Genomic DNA, 15115 nt, shown 5'->3' on the forward strand with positions numbered 1-15115 from the left:
AGAACAAAAGTTTATTTTTCATTCATGCTACATGTCCATTGCAGGTTGGCTGAGGACCCTGCTCTACATCTTTTAACTCAGGAAACCAAACTGATTGATAGCGACTCAGTCATTGATAATCACCATGGCAGAGGAAAAACAGACCTCTGGTGGGTCTTCAACTGCAGGTTTCATGCCCTGACCTTGGACATAACTCACTGGCTACAACAGTGACCTGGGCCTAGGCCCCATTCAACCACAAGAGGGCAGAGATACTAAATGCAGAAAGCAGGAAATATTTGCTGAATAGTATTAACAACCTCTACATACATCATTACAGTGGTCAGGTGGAATGGCCACATGAATAAAAACAATACAAAGTTGTCTGTGTTCAATCAAAAACAAAACAAAACCATATTCCAGTAGAACAGAACATGGGACAATCTGCAAAGGCCAGAGGGGTCAGCAGAGCTTCATGGAGGACCTTCTTCAGAGCCTTGAAAGAAGACAGACTTCAGAGAAATGGCAGAGAGGAGGGTATAAGAGCGTATTGCAGGTAGGGGAGCTGTTGTGGGTAGGGGAGCCCCTTGAGCAGAGCAGTGGCGACTGGAGGGCTTGTGAGCCATTTGGAAACAATGAAAATATGGCATGGCTATAGCTGGGAGTTCATGCATGATATAATGTTGCAGAATTGCCTGGCCCTAAGGATTTTAAAATCTTGAACGCAAATATAAGAAACTTAGAGTTGGTTTTGGGGTCAAAATCAGAAAATCCAGAGAGGCTAAGAAGGTAGGGCTCTGGCCCCTCCCTTTCTCTTCCAGCTTTAACCTAAGCATCTTTCCTTTGATCTGTCTGAATTCCATTCAGGTCTTTGCTTTTTAAAAGTTTTCTGTGGCTTTAAAAACATGTTGAAAATCCGTGATGTTGCGGCTGCACTGCGGGCATGGGTGAGAGCCAGAAGCCGGTTGGAGTTTGGGCAGAGCGTTGTCTTTGGAGGATTCTTCAGTCACAATGTCAACTGGCACAGATGTTTTTCTTTCTTCATATGATGAAGATCAGGGATCTAAACTTATCTGAAAAGCTAGAGAGGCACCATTTGTTACCATTGGAATGGCGGGGTTTGCAGCAATCGTCGCATATGGATTATATAAATTAAAGAGCAGGGGAAATACTAAAATGTCTGTTCACCTGATCCACATGCGTGTGGCAGCCCAAGGCTTTGTCGTGGGAGCAATGACTCTTGGTATGGGCTATTCCATGTATAAGGAATTCTGGGCAAAGCCTAAACCTTAGAAGAAGAAAAGCTGTCTTGGTTTTGTTGGTGGTGCTTGCTTTTTAGTTAGGTTTGATTTGCCTGGTAACCAAATTACTTGTGACCAATTAACTAGCTAGGTCATTCACGGGAGTCAAATTAGCACTAAAGAAACATGTCACTTTTACATGCAGTGAGAAAATATTCTCCTTCTTAAACTCTTCTGTTAAAATTAGTTGTAAAGAGGACAGTTTGCCAATTCTGAAGTACTTCCAATTGCTGCAGAATATCATATGCTTTTGATGTTATATAGGAATCCTACTTAACTTTTTTCTGCCTGTTTTGCAGACTGAGTACTTCAGTTTTTAGGGCTCTTAATCCTTTCAGAACAGTGCAAAGAATATAAGCTTCCCCACAACTGAAAATATGTGTATTTAAACCAAACCCAAAAAGCCGATAACAGCTGCTTAGAAGTAGTATTTATTTCAGAATCATACTTGTAAACATGAGAATAACTTAACTGTGGATCCCAGTTTAGCTTTTTTTGTAATTGCAGAGTTATATTTATGCTGCTGTTGTATTAGAATTTTTAAATGTCATCTTGAAATAGAAATGTGTATTTTAAGTACTAATGCAAAGGTAAATGAAAAATACTTAAAAAAGAAAAAAGAAAAGAAAATCCGTGATGTTAACAATATGGAGGCTTTTTTTTTTTTTGAGCATAGATTCTTAGAATTCAGAACTAAGAGGCTGTCTCATCTGTTACAGATCAGAAGCAAAAATTGACCCTAAACAATCCTCATCTTTTCTTTTAAAACATGTCCAGTGATGGACAAATTAGTACATGTCAAGATAACACATTCAATCCCTGGATTCCTGTCATTTTAGGAGGTTATTTCTATTGAACCAGAATTTACCTTCCTGTGACATTTACCCATCATCCTGATTTCTGCCCCCTAACAGCTACAGAGAATGAGACTAGAAACAACTCCGTGTCAAGTACTAGAAAACAGCTACCATGGGTCTGTTTGGTCTTTTCTTCTCCAACTAAACATCCCAAGCTTCTTCTCTCCACACTGAATGCAGGGCAACGTGATCTCTTATTCTGGTGAGATCTCTCAATATACTTCTCTTCCTTCATTAAAGCAGCAAAAAAATAAAATAAAATAAAATAAAGCAGCAAACATTTCAAAGGAGATGTTTAAAGAAGTGTAAGGCCCAGTAGCTTATCTATACAAAGTTTCCCTCCAAATTTGAACATGTTCTGAGTCAGAGAAAACTTAGGTGGTCCTTCAATTTGAACCCTCATTAATAACCTGGAACCTAAGATAACCAAGGCACCTAAGGTAGGATACTGCCATGGTTAAGAGCAGAGGCACTGGGAGTAGACTTATCTGGGTGATAGCCTAGGTCTACCTCCCTATTAATTGGGTGATATATATATTTGTGTGTGTACAAGGAGCTAGGCAAGGATGTGTTCCCAGCTGGAGAGCATCTTCAGCCTGACCTCACAGGGAACCTGCAGCATGAATTGTACCAGAGTTGGTCCTACCTTGAGGCAAGGAGACCATCCTCATACATTTCTGTGTCAGTCAGCCTGGGGGACAGACTGCCCCTGAGAGGAGGTTATGTAAGCCTCTGGGTAAGGCAGTGCCCATGTCATCTAGCCAAGGGCAATTCTCCTGAAAAGGGAGCAGCTGTGACCCTTGCAGCAGCAACTGGGGATGGGAACCTTTGGTCACGAAGGAGTCTGGCAAGGCATCAGCAGCATCCACCGCTGCTGATAATAATGTTGATAATAAAACAATAGCTGAAATTGCAAAAAAGTATAGCTTCAGTTACACAAAGTGATGAACACTCTCTCTCTTTCAACCAAACTCTGCTCAGCTTCTTTTTCAATTTGGTCTCAACCAAACTCTTTTTCAACTGGGTCTCAACTTTTAGGCTTTCCAGTTTGTCTCTGCATTGCCCAGTTTTAGCGAGAATTCTGCTAAATTGGTCTAACTGGAATCCCCCCATCCTCCATATCTGATCACCCTTGATATCTCATCGGGTTCCTCAGCCTCCACTGTCCCACAGATGATGTCTGCTCACACTGCCTTCAGCAAGAATCCTGCTGGGTCATATTAGCCAGAATCTGCCCCCACACCCACCCCTGATGAGTTTTGCTGTGGTCTAAATGTTCGTGGCATCCCCCTCCCAAATTTGTATGTTGAGATCCTAATGCCCACTGTGTGGGAGGTAGGGTCTTTTGGAGGTTTTTGGCCATGAGGGGGGATCTCTTGTGAATAAGATCAGTGCCCTTATAAAAGAGACCCCCGACAGCTCCTTCAATCCTTCAGCTGTACCCATGCGAGCTTAGAGAAAAGACAACTGCCTACAGAGGAAGAGTCTTACCAGATACTGCGTCTGCTGGCACCTTGATCTTGGACTTCACAGCCTACAGAATTGTGAGATATAATTGTTTGCTGTTTATAAGCCACTCAGTTTATGTATTTTTGTTGTAGCAACATGAATGGACTAAGACATTTCTTCTTGGCAATTTTCCAACCTGTAACCCTCACCCTGCTCCCTGGCTGCAAATTCCCACTTGCCCACACCATGTTCAGAATTGAGCCCCATTTTACCATGGGGTTTCTTTTCCCCTGCTGCAATAATCCTGAATAAAATCTGTTTTTACCACTTTTAACTACGTTCAAGTCCAGTTTTTCTTTGACAAAAATGATACAGATAAAGTACTTGTAGAGTGTCTAATACATAGTAATTACTAATAAAGGTTGGCCATTATGAAAGAAAAGAAATATATATATTGGTCTTTGTCCCTGTCTCCTGGACTGAGCTCCTAAAACCTTTGCAATTTCCTAAAACAGCTCCCTGTTTTCTTCTAGGAGTTTAATGGTACAAGTCTTACATTTAAGTCTTTAATCCATTTTGAGTTAATTTTTGTGAATGGTGAAAGATATTTTCACTCTTTTGCATGTGAGTACCCAGTTTTCCCATCACCAATTATGAAAAGACCATCTTCTCTCCGTTGAATATTCTTGGTTCCTTTGTCAAATATTAGTTGACCATATAGGTGTAGGCTTATTTCTTGACTCTCAATTCTGTCCCATTGATCTATGTGTCTGTTTTTATGTCTGTTTCACACTGTTTTGATTACCATAGATAGCTTTGTAAAATAGTTTTAAATCAAGAAGTACAATGCTTCCAGCTTTGTTCTTCTTTATCAAGATTGCTCTGGATATTCAAGATCTTTTGTGGTTCCAGGCAAATTTTAGGATTGTCTTTTCTATTTCTGTAAAAAAAAAAAAAATGTCATTGGAATCTTGCTAGAAATTGCACTGAGTCCATAAATGTCTTTGGGTAGTAGAGACATGTTTACAATACTAAGTCTTCTGGTCCATGAACATGAGATATCTTTCCATTTATTTGTATCTTCTTCAATTTCTTTTAACAAAGTCTTGTAGTTTTCAGTATCCAGATCTTTCACCTTTTTAGTTAAATTTATTCTGAAGTACTTTATAGCTTTTTATGTTGTTGTAAATGGGGTTGTTTTTATTTCTATATTTTCCAAATAATTCGTTAGTGCACAGAAACACAGCTGATTTCTTTTTTTACATGACTTATTTCTTTTTATTTTTAAAGATTTTATTTATTTATTCATGAGAGACACAGAGAGAGAGAGAGAGGCACAGACAAAGGCAGAGGGAGAAGCAGACTCCATTCCATGCAGGGAGCCCGACATGGGACTCAATCCCGGGTCCCCAGAACCACACCCTGGGCTGAAGGCAACACTAAACCACTGAGCCACCCAGGCTGCCCTACACAACTGATTTCTTATGTTGGCTTTGTATCCTCTAACTTTGCTAAATTTGTTTATTAGATTTAAGTTTTTTGGTGTAGCCTTTAGGATGTATTATGTATAAGATCATGTCATCCATCAACAGAGTAAATTTTATTTCTTCCTTTCCAATTTGGATGCCTTTCATTTCCATTTCTTTTTCTTGCCAGATTGTTCTGGTTAAGACTCCTAGTATTATATTAAATTTAAGTGGTAAGAGTGGGCACCTTTGTCTTTTTCCTGATTTGAGGAAACTTTCACAGCTAAGTATGACATGCTCTGAGATGGAAAGGGGAAAGATGGGGGTGGGGGAAATGCCTTTTCTGGCTGGAGTCCACCATTGGGTGGGCCTGTTGGCTGGGCTCTGCATTCAAACAGAGCTGCTAACTGTGCTCCATGGTCAGATGGGACCACTACAAGGGCTCTGCAATCACCTTTGGTTGGATGAAATCTTAAGTTGTGTTTCCTGACATGATGATACCACTGGGTATACTCTGCAGCTGGGCCCGGCTAAGGCTGGGCTCCATAATCACCTCTGGTCAAGTGGGGTTTTGGGTTTTACTCCCAGGCCAGATGGCACCACTGACTGGATTCCATGTTCAGGTCAAGCTGCAGCAGGGCTTTGTGGTGCAGTCTAATGAAACCTCAGGCTGTGCTCTGCAGTCAGATGGGGCTTAGGCTGTGTCTTAAACTTGAGCAAGGCCACTGCCTGCTCTGAAGTTGGACAAAGCTGCTGGGCATACTCTGGTCAAGCAGTGCCTCCAGATGTATTCCACAGTTGGGTGGCACTAGAGGCTGTACTCCATGGTCAGTGGGGTTGCTGTTCAGACTCCCATGAGGAGTTATAGCCTATGTGTGACAAGTGGGTGGAGTCACTGGCTGGGTTCCCTGCCTGCGAGAGGTCACAGGCTATGTTCAACAACTGGGCAAGGCTGTAAGCTGGGCTGGGCTGGGTTGCAGGGCAAGGATGTGGGCTAGGCTCCTCCTCTGGGAAGTACCATAGACTGGGTTCAGAAATTACCCAGGTCACTGTCCAGGCTCCCTGGTTTTGTCAGGCCAGAGGCTATATGCTTAACAGTTGGGCAGAGCTGCTGGCTTGGCTCCCTGCCCAAACATAACTGTAGGATAGGCTCTGTGGCTGCCCAGGTCCTCTGGCCAGACTCCTGGTCAGCAGAACTGGAGGCTATCCTCAACAATTGGGCAGGACTGCAAATTTGCTTCCCTGCCTGGGCAGGCCATAGGACGTGCACTCTGGCTGGTGTGGCTCATTGGCTGGAAACATAAATCAAGTGAACTGTTAACTGAGCTCCCTAGCCATTTGGGATCACTGGCTTGGCTCTACAGAGGCCAGAAATGCTGGCTGGGATCTCTGCTCAGGTCTGCCGCAAGCAACAGTGCAATCCAAGAGCTGAGTACTGGTTACTATAAGCCCTGCCCCCTTCTCCATCTCTATCTGTTTCTCTGTAGTCAAGTCCTGCAGATTCTCACAGTAATCCCCATGAAGCAAGACCCCAGTGAGCCCCTCTGAAAGCATCCCATATGGCCCAGCTGGATGTCCACTTTAGGTTCTCTTTCTCTCCCTGGAGAAACCCTAGACCCATGGGGTCCTTCTTGGTATAGCACTATGCTGGCCTGGGAGAGGGGTGGTACCATCAGAGTGTAAATTTTTTCTCTGTTTCTGAGGTCCAGGGGTTGTTTCCATCTCACCCCCAGGTTCTGGAATTTCCACAGAGCTGTTTTGTCTATGGATAGTTGCTAGTTGGTCTTTTTGTGAACAGGACTGAAGTTGAGAATGACCTATGTCACCATTTTGATGCTATCACTCCCCCCTCTTAGTTCCTTGAGGAGCTTAGGAAATCAGGGGACCCTGATTTGATAGAAATCAAATTTCCACTATCTGGAGGAATGAAGGTTTATAAGTGATACAGACTGTGTTATAAAAAACAAAGTTGTACTTCCTGTACACACTGATGGAGAACTCTCCTGGGGTGAGGAAAGGGTAGATAAGAGGCAGGGAACAGGTATGTAGGGGGAAAGTAGAAAGGACTTAGTAGCTGGTAAATGAATCACACAAGTACTCAGCCCCACAGTGAATGCCCAGGTTTGGAATCAGAGCCAGAAGAGGAACCACATTTGGGGGGAGTCCTGGTGTCAAGCCCCAAACTGCAGGGCTAATGCTGTTGAAACCCCTTCTCAGTTCTGACTCTTGGGCCAGGGCAGGGCCAAGCTTTTAGCTGAGAGTAGCAAAAAGATATGAAGCCAGGCAGTACCCACCTTCTGGGTGAAGATAGCCCACTAAACTATACATGCTGATGTATGTGCTAAGTGTCAGAATTGCACAGACCTACAGATGGAGAGAGAGAAAACACATAAATACAACTTTCTGCTTAACTCTTTAGCTTCTACAACAACCCCAGAAAATAGGACCCCCTTATCATACTGCCCTCCCTAGCTTTTTATGGGAGAGATTTGAATAAATACAATATGCATTTCTATTTATATTAGCTATAGTCTAGGAGGCAAGGGGCTATTTTCAAGCCTGTATGCAGCCCGGTATGTAATCCCAGTATCTCCTCATGTTAGTTATGTGAATAGCACTGGGTGAATCACTCCACTAGTCTGAGCCTCAGTTTCTCTATCCATAAAATAAAAATGAGAACCATAACTACCTCTCAGGTTGATCTAAAGAAATAGATGATATAACAAATACATCCAGCACATGGTAAGTCCAGTTTCCTCTCCTCTATCTACTTCTCTACCCAAGTCTCTTCTAACTGAGTTTGATTAGGTGTACTAAGAGAAAAATACAGAACACAGCCAGGGGTATTTTTTAATAAAGCTCAGGAATCTGCTGAGATCAGACTTGGGACAGGGTTATCTTCATTTTTGTGCCCTTAGGCTTCAAGCACTGATTCACCTCTGTAACATATTTGGCTGGAACTTGGGCTTCAGACAGCATAGTTTTCCACTCGTGCAGAAAATGTAAAGCTTTTCATTCTTGATGCATTTCTCACGGCAGGAGCCACGAAGATTCCAGCATTTTTCAGCACTGCCTAATGCAAAGAGGAAAAAAGGGGAGGAGTCAACATCAGCCCTGAGGGAAGATAGGTCCTGGCCTGAGATGGCTAATAGCCTCGCAGAAGATCATAGAACACGGAGTCACCTCTAGATTCATAGGGTCATGGTAGAGTCTCAATCTCACCTCCTTTCTGGACACCCATCCCAATCACTGCTCTCCCTGAATGTTCCCTCTCACAGTTTCAGTGGGTCATAATAATTAGGAGCAGGGACTATTGGAACCCATCGACCTGGACGTGAGGTCTGCCTATACCACAACCAACTGAAAGAATTCGAGCCAGTTACTTACTTTCTCAGAGCAATTTCCTCTTTTCAAATTTCCTCTTTTTTTTTTTTTAATTTTTATTTATTTATGATAGTCACACAGAGAGAGAGAGAGAGGCAGAGACACAGGCAGAGGGAGGAGCAGGCTCCATGCACCGGGAGCCCGACGTGGGATTCGATCCCGGGTCTCCAGGATCGCGCCCTGGGCCAAAGACAGGCGCCAAACCGCTGCGCCACCCAGGGATCCCAATTTCCTCTTTTCTAAGAACAAGATACACCATCTGTCTCCAACAGTTCTTGTGGGGATCCAATGAATAGTGTATAAAAGCCACTTGCATGAAAAAAATTCAAAGATGACATGACAGGACCTCAGAAAAAATTGTAGATTCTAAAAATCATTTCATAAGTAAAGACTAATCTGGAAGGAACACATGATCAAATAAATATGGCAGAGAATGGCCTAAAAAAAATACAGAGTGAAAAAGAGGATGTTTTTAAAAAGAAAGAAAGAAGGGATCCCTGGGTGGCTCAGCAGTTTAGTGCCTGCCTTCGGCCCAGGGTGTGATCCTAGAGTCCTGGGATCGAGTCCCACGTCAGGCTCCCTGCATGGAGCTTGCTTTTCCCTCTGCCTGTGTCTCTGCCTCTCTCTCTCTCTCTCTCTCTGTGTGTCTCTCATGAATAAATAAATAAAATATTTAGAAAAAAAGAAAGAAAGAAAGACATAAGAAGGAATCAACCAAAAGTTACAAACATTGATGATGTCATGATGGGTAAAGGAAATCCAACATACAATTAATAGAAACCACTAAAGGCACCAAGGGGAAAACAAAATCAAGGGAACAGAACAAATATGACAAAGTAGGTTCAATACATTTTTCTGAAATAGATAAATATTTGAAAACAGATACTGAAAGAGGAGACTGCATACTTGAGAATATTGACCCCAAGCAAGATCCATTCTAGTAAAATTACTGGACATTAAAGAAAAAGAATTCTTTGAGCATTTAGGCCTTCCATAACACAAAGTGACATAAGGGAGAAAAAATAAAACTATATTATACTTTTGACAATAATGCTTCATGCCAGAAAAAACATCGTGTCACATATTTAAGATAGTCAAGGAAAGAAAAAAGTAGGCAAACAACATTATATTCAACAAAACTGACTTTCAAGTCCAAAGGACAGAAACAAACTGTTGTCAGGACCCTGAAACTCAGGAAATATTGTTCCCACAAGCCTTTTCTAAGGAATTGACTAGGGAGAGCTTTAGACAACCAAATGAGAGAGGCATTGACATAGGATTAATATGAACATTATTAAATATAGTCATTTGTACAACCAGAACTACCAAGGGATAAAAAGAAGTGAGCAGAGGGGTGCCTGGGTAGCTCAGTTGATTAAGCATCCAACTTTTGATTTTTGACTCAGATCATGATCTCAGGGTCATGGGATAAAGCCTTGCATCAGGCTCTGTCCTCAGTAGGGAGTCCACTCGAGATTCTCAATCTCTCCCTCTGCCCCTGAACCCATTCTCTCCCAAATAAATTAATTAATGTTTTTTTTAAAAAAAGAAGCGAGCAGAGCATGAAATGGCTATGTTCTGACCATCAATACAGTATACTACAATCATGGGAGAAGAATCATGAGGGTAGGTATTAACTAGAAATGTTAACTAGTTAGAGTAATCATGTTACTGTGACAGTATTGGTGTTATTATATTAAAACTATTGTACATGTAATGAAGGATAAATCAAATGAGCAACTTTGGAGTGTTCTAATTCCATCATCCTCTGCAACCTAGAGAGCCAAAATTCTCAGTATAAGGAATAAAATACTGATGTGAGATAGAAGAACTAAATTTAAGTTTGAGCTTCTTAAAGATATGGCTTATTCCAGAGTTCCTAAACAGGAAATTATAAAATGAGCCTGAAATAGTCTGCCCTTAAAAAATATCAAGCAAGCTACCAAAGACTAATGGGGATATATGCAAAAAATTCCAGAGCCAAATTGAAGAGGTTCTCACTGTCAAGAATAGGAAGATGTGCATTTCAATAGGGATAATTGCAATAGATTGGACTCTTAACTTAGAGCCAGGGGTTCAAAACGATATTTAGGAAAAACTAACTTCTCAATCTCAGAGACTAACAGAAAATGAATTCATTATCTTGCAAACTGACAAGCAAGGATAGTCAAGTGTTTATCCTGCCTCTCCTCTCTGAGCCCTCAAAACCCTAAGGTAATCAAATAGATGAAGGAAAATGTGTCCTTTGTAAGAGCTCAGCTCATAAATAAATGCTCTTCCCTACGTATTTGGGTGGCTCACCCCCTCACTTCCTTCAATCTCTGCTCAAATGTTATCTTTACAGTGAGACATTCCTGTAACATCTCTTTTTGAATTGCAAATCCACCTCCCTAGACTTTTGCGCTTTCTCTGGGAAAGAGATTTTGTTTGTATGTTTGGTTGGTTGGTTGGTTGGTTGGTTGGTGGTGGTTGGTTGGTTGGTTGGTTGGTTAGTAGGTTGGTAAGTTGGTTGGTTGGCAGTTGTTTGATTGGTTAGTGGGTTGCCTGGTTAGTTGGATGGTTTACTGCTCTATCTCCAGCACCTGCCCCACTAACTATTTGCTGAATAAATAAATTATTTAAATAAAGAATGACATATTCACTATCCTCTAAATTCAGCTGCCATCATGGTAAGAAGGGGAAAGGGTAAAAGGAGAAACACTGGAAGACTAAACATTTACCCAAAGCAGAATAAATTAATAAGAGGATGCTTTAAACTAGAAAAGATGGATATAATTATCTGCTGAGTTTATGTACACCCCCTGTGCCATGTCCAACCTCCAACTGTCCCATCAGTGGGAGGGAAGTTCCTGGCAAAGTTTAAAGGAGTTATGGAAAATAGAGAAGCTACATTTGTTGCATACCAGAATTGTTGACCCCTCAACCTAATATATTATTTCAAATTAAGAAATATTGGGGTGTGGGATCCCTGGGTGGCGCAGCGGTTTAGCGCCTGCCTCTGGCCCGGGGCGCGATCCTGGAGACCCGGGATCGAATCCCACGTCGGGCTCCCGGTGCATGGAGCCTGCTTCTCCCTCTGCCTGTGTCTCTGCCTCTCTCTCTCTCTCACTGTGTGCCTATCATTAAAAAAAAAAAAAGAAAAGAAAAGAAATATTGGGGTGTGTGAGTGGCTCAGTCAGCTAAGTATCCGACTCCTGATTTCAGCTCATATCATGATCTCAGCATTGTGAGATTGAGCCCTGTGTCGGGCTCTGTGCTAAGTGTGGAGCCTGCTTAAGATTCTCTTTCTCAGGCATCTGGGTGTCTCAGTGGTTGAGCATTTCTCTTCAGCTCGGGTCATGATCCCCAGGGTCCTGGGGTCCTGGGATCGAGTCCATATCAGGCTCCCTGCAGGGAGCCTGCTTCTCCCTCTGCCTATGTCTCTGCTTCTCTCTGTGTGTCTCCCATGAATAAATAAATTAAAATCTTTTAAAAAATAAAAATGAAAGATTCTCTCTCCCTCTGCCCCTCCCCCTGCCACCTCTCCTCCTCTCTTTTTTCCTCTAGAAGAAGAAGAAGTAGAAGAAGACGGAGGAGGAGGAGGAGGAGGAGGAGGAGGAGGAGGAGGAGGAGGAGGAGGAGGAGGAGGAGGATAAGAAGGAGGAGGAGAAGAAATAATGAGGAAAATGGAACAGAGCTAATAAGTGGTAGGGCAGGGTCTAACTAGGGGTTTGGAGGTGCTTCCCTTTTCCCTGCGTGAATGGTGTTTCATGCATGTGTGTACCATGAGCAGACACAAGCAATCCATTCCCATCCTGACCCTGTGGAAAGACTAGAGAGACGCCGAGGGTAGCAGAGGTAGAAGCTTCTGTCAGATTATAGAGAGGGTTTCATGCTAACCACTTTGGGCTGGGCAAGTTTGACAAAGAATCTTCTCTACTTAAACCTACTTAGACCTTTTTCAAGGCTCCGGTACAGGGGCTGGCACAGACAAGCAACGGTAGTTACGAGATCTTGCCTTCCCTAAAGCAGCTGTGAATGGTGCAAAAGCTAAGTGATTTCAGGGACTATTGTCTCCCTCCTTCCTGCTTTCCCTGTCCTCCCCCAGTCTCCTCACACACCAGACCTCCTCCCCCCACTCCTGGAGCTGACCAAGGAGTCAAGGTCTGGGGGTGCCAACAGAAAAATTTGGAAGTTACACTTGGCGCCTAAGTTCTGGCACCTGCTACTGGAGAAGATATCTGGCTGGGTGCTGGTTCTCCTTTTCTAGGGATTTAGAAAATAAAGAGGCTATGTGTGTTGCATTAAATTTCAGTGTGTTCTATGTTGAGCCTTCAACCTGACTTATTATTCTAAACTGAAGAATGAGACATTAAAACTCAGAGGAGCCAAGTGGTTTGCTGGAGATGTCACAGAGCTAGTAAATGGTGGGGTAGGTCCCTCCCAGGATTTGGGGGCTCTTCCCTCTTCCCTGGATGAGTAGCTTTTCACATTGGCACCTGCCAGCCCATCCTCCCAGGCATTGGGGTATCCGGGTTGAGACCCCCTCCCATGCCATGCCTCCCCCCTGAAGATTCCTAGGTTACCTAAAGTGACCTGGGACAAAAGCACCAGCGCAGCCAAAGTCAGCAAAAAAGCCTTCATGTCTTCAGGCAACTCAAGGACTCGTCTCTGGTCTTGACGAAGTGACAAGCAAAGGAGAGATCTGGACTCTGCGCCTTCTAATCTACTGGAACACTTGACACTTACACGTGCCTCAGCTTCCCACAGTTGTGCTCAGCCCTGGAACAGCCTGCCTCCCTCAGACTTCTCAGTCACCACCCTGACCCCTCCACACCCACAGCTCACCCCTGAGCTGACGTGCCTCCCTTTATCCACTCTCACCTTTCAGAGACCTGCAGGGAGAAATCACACAACAGCCAGAAAATGTTTTATTTTATTTTATTTTATTTTATTTATTTATTCATGAGAGACACAGAGAAAGAGGCAGAGACACAGGCAGAGGGAGAAGCAGATGCCCTGTGGGGAGCCTGATGTAGGACTCCATCGTAGGACCCCAGGACCACGCCCAAGCCAAAGGCAAATGCTCAACCACTGAGCCACCCAGGCGTCCCAAGATTTGTTTTTAAATACATGTCAGTCCTTTTTATAACTCAACTTAAAATCCTCCAAGACTCCACACCATACATAGAAAAGAAAAAAAAAAGACAATCTTTATTCTGCTCTACAGAGTCCTGCATTATCTGGTCCAGAGATCCACTATCACCATTTTCAAACAGATTTCCAATTTGGGAGCAGAAGGATAGAGAAGAAAAGACATTCATTCAGACCTTGGGAAAAATACATCTAATTCTTTTCTCTCGAAGAGAAGAGGCCCCCCCCCCATCCCTGCTCCATGTCAGGGAGGATTTGGGCATTGAGGGGGAGAAAGAAATGAAAATAATTGAGCTCCCTGTATGGGCTCTCACTGACATGTGACCTTAGGTGGACCACTGCTTCCCTCCTTGGGCTTCAGTCTCACCAAAGAGCAGACTGGAACAGCTGAGCCATAAGGATAAACCCAGTCCTCATGTGATATGGTTCTTGGGATGCTGAATATCATGGAAAATGGAATGCAGAAGAACTTCATGTTTTTGCCAACATAGGCCAGGTTAATTGGGTTTACATAAGGATTCACGAGGCTGTCCTCATCAGGCTCCAACTCTTGTTTATACTCTGGAGTCAGAGGCCCCTTCCCTGGATGTCCACACCCCATATGCCAAATGGCACTTGCAAACTACAGTCCCACTTTGGGCCACTCTTTGAATAGTTATGCGCAAAGATTCTATTATGTATTTTTATTTAAAGCTTAATATTCTCCCCCATGGTCCTTGCATGGATCTCACTACATCAGGCTGTTTCAGGAATGGGGTCCATGGGATACTCATTTGGGAGCAGGGAAGACCCCACCCTGTTCAGCCTGTCGCAGCTCTGGACACACTTCATACGTCACATGTCCATAGACTCATCAGAATCCAGGAAAAACAAATTAAAGTAACATTGGGTTATAGAATTCTTCACCTTTCGAGCAGCCCCAGTGGCGCAGCGGTTTAGTGCCGCCTGCAGCCCAGGGTGTGATCCTGGGGACCGGGGCCGGGGATCGAGTCCCACATCGGGCTCCCTGCATGGAGCCTGCTTCTCTCTCTGCCTATGTCTCTGCCTCTCTCTCTCTCTGTGTGTGTCTCTCACGAATAAATAAATAAAGTCTTTTTAAAAAAGGAATAAAAAAAAGAATTCTTCACCTTTCAAACTGGCAAGAGCTTCTTTTTAAAAAAATAATAACCCCAGAATTTCATAGGATCAAAAATGTAGCATTTCCATATTCTGCTTGTAGCAGTGAGCATTGGTGCAAACTTCCTGAAGGACTTTGGCAACTTCCAAAGCCTTACATGTTCACACTCTGCAATCCAGGATTTCTGTCTCCAGTACTCCATGGTGGCCAGCCTGTCTTCCTTGCCCACTCAGCATTTATTCCAAGCCCTTCTAGTGGCAGTACCTGGATTTTCCTTTGGGCAACTACCCTTTCCTCATCCTCGGCTGATGGGGTTCCAGGGTCGCTGGCCCCACCTTCCTGGCTTCAGAAGGTGCACGTGACCCAGTGGATATCTGGCCAAGTGCAGCCAATCAGAATCTCATTGATAGGTTCAGATATGGGAATTTG

At 43.4% G+C, this 15115-nt stretch overlaps 2 long non-coding RNA genes and 1 pseudogene across 2 annotated transcripts; 2 read left to right on the forward strand and 1 right to left on the reverse strand.

Annotated features, from left to right (window-relative positions):
• Positions 1 to 310: 310 nt before the first annotated feature.
• Positions 311 to 3906, forward strand: LOC118352243 (uncharacterized). Its single transcript, XR_004809085.1, has 3 exons — positions 311 to 535; positions 2195 to 2339; positions 3574 to 3906. It is a non-coding gene; the product is annotated as an uncharacterized LOC118352243 (long non-coding RNA).
• On the forward strand, positions 952 to 1886 carry LOC112673757 (HIG1 domain family member 1A, mitochondrial-like; annotated as a pseudogene).
• A 3982-nt stretch (positions 3907 to 7888) lies between the features above and the next one.
• LOC112673758 (uncharacterized) lies at positions 7889 to 13238 on the reverse strand. Its single transcript, XR_003145034.3, has 2 exons — positions 13002 to 13238; positions 7889 to 8125 (listed from the first exon to the last, which is right to left on the reverse strand). It is a non-coding gene; the product is annotated as an uncharacterized LOC112673758 (long non-coding RNA).
• Between the last annotated feature and the right edge of the window lie 1877 nt (positions 13239 to 15115).

Source organism: Canis lupus, chromosome 24 (assembly GCF_003254725.2).
Source record: "Canis lupus dingo isolate Sandy chromosome 24, ASM325472v2, whole genome shotgun sequence".
NCBI lineage: Eukaryota > Metazoa > Chordata > Mammalia > Carnivora > Canidae > Canis > Canis lupus.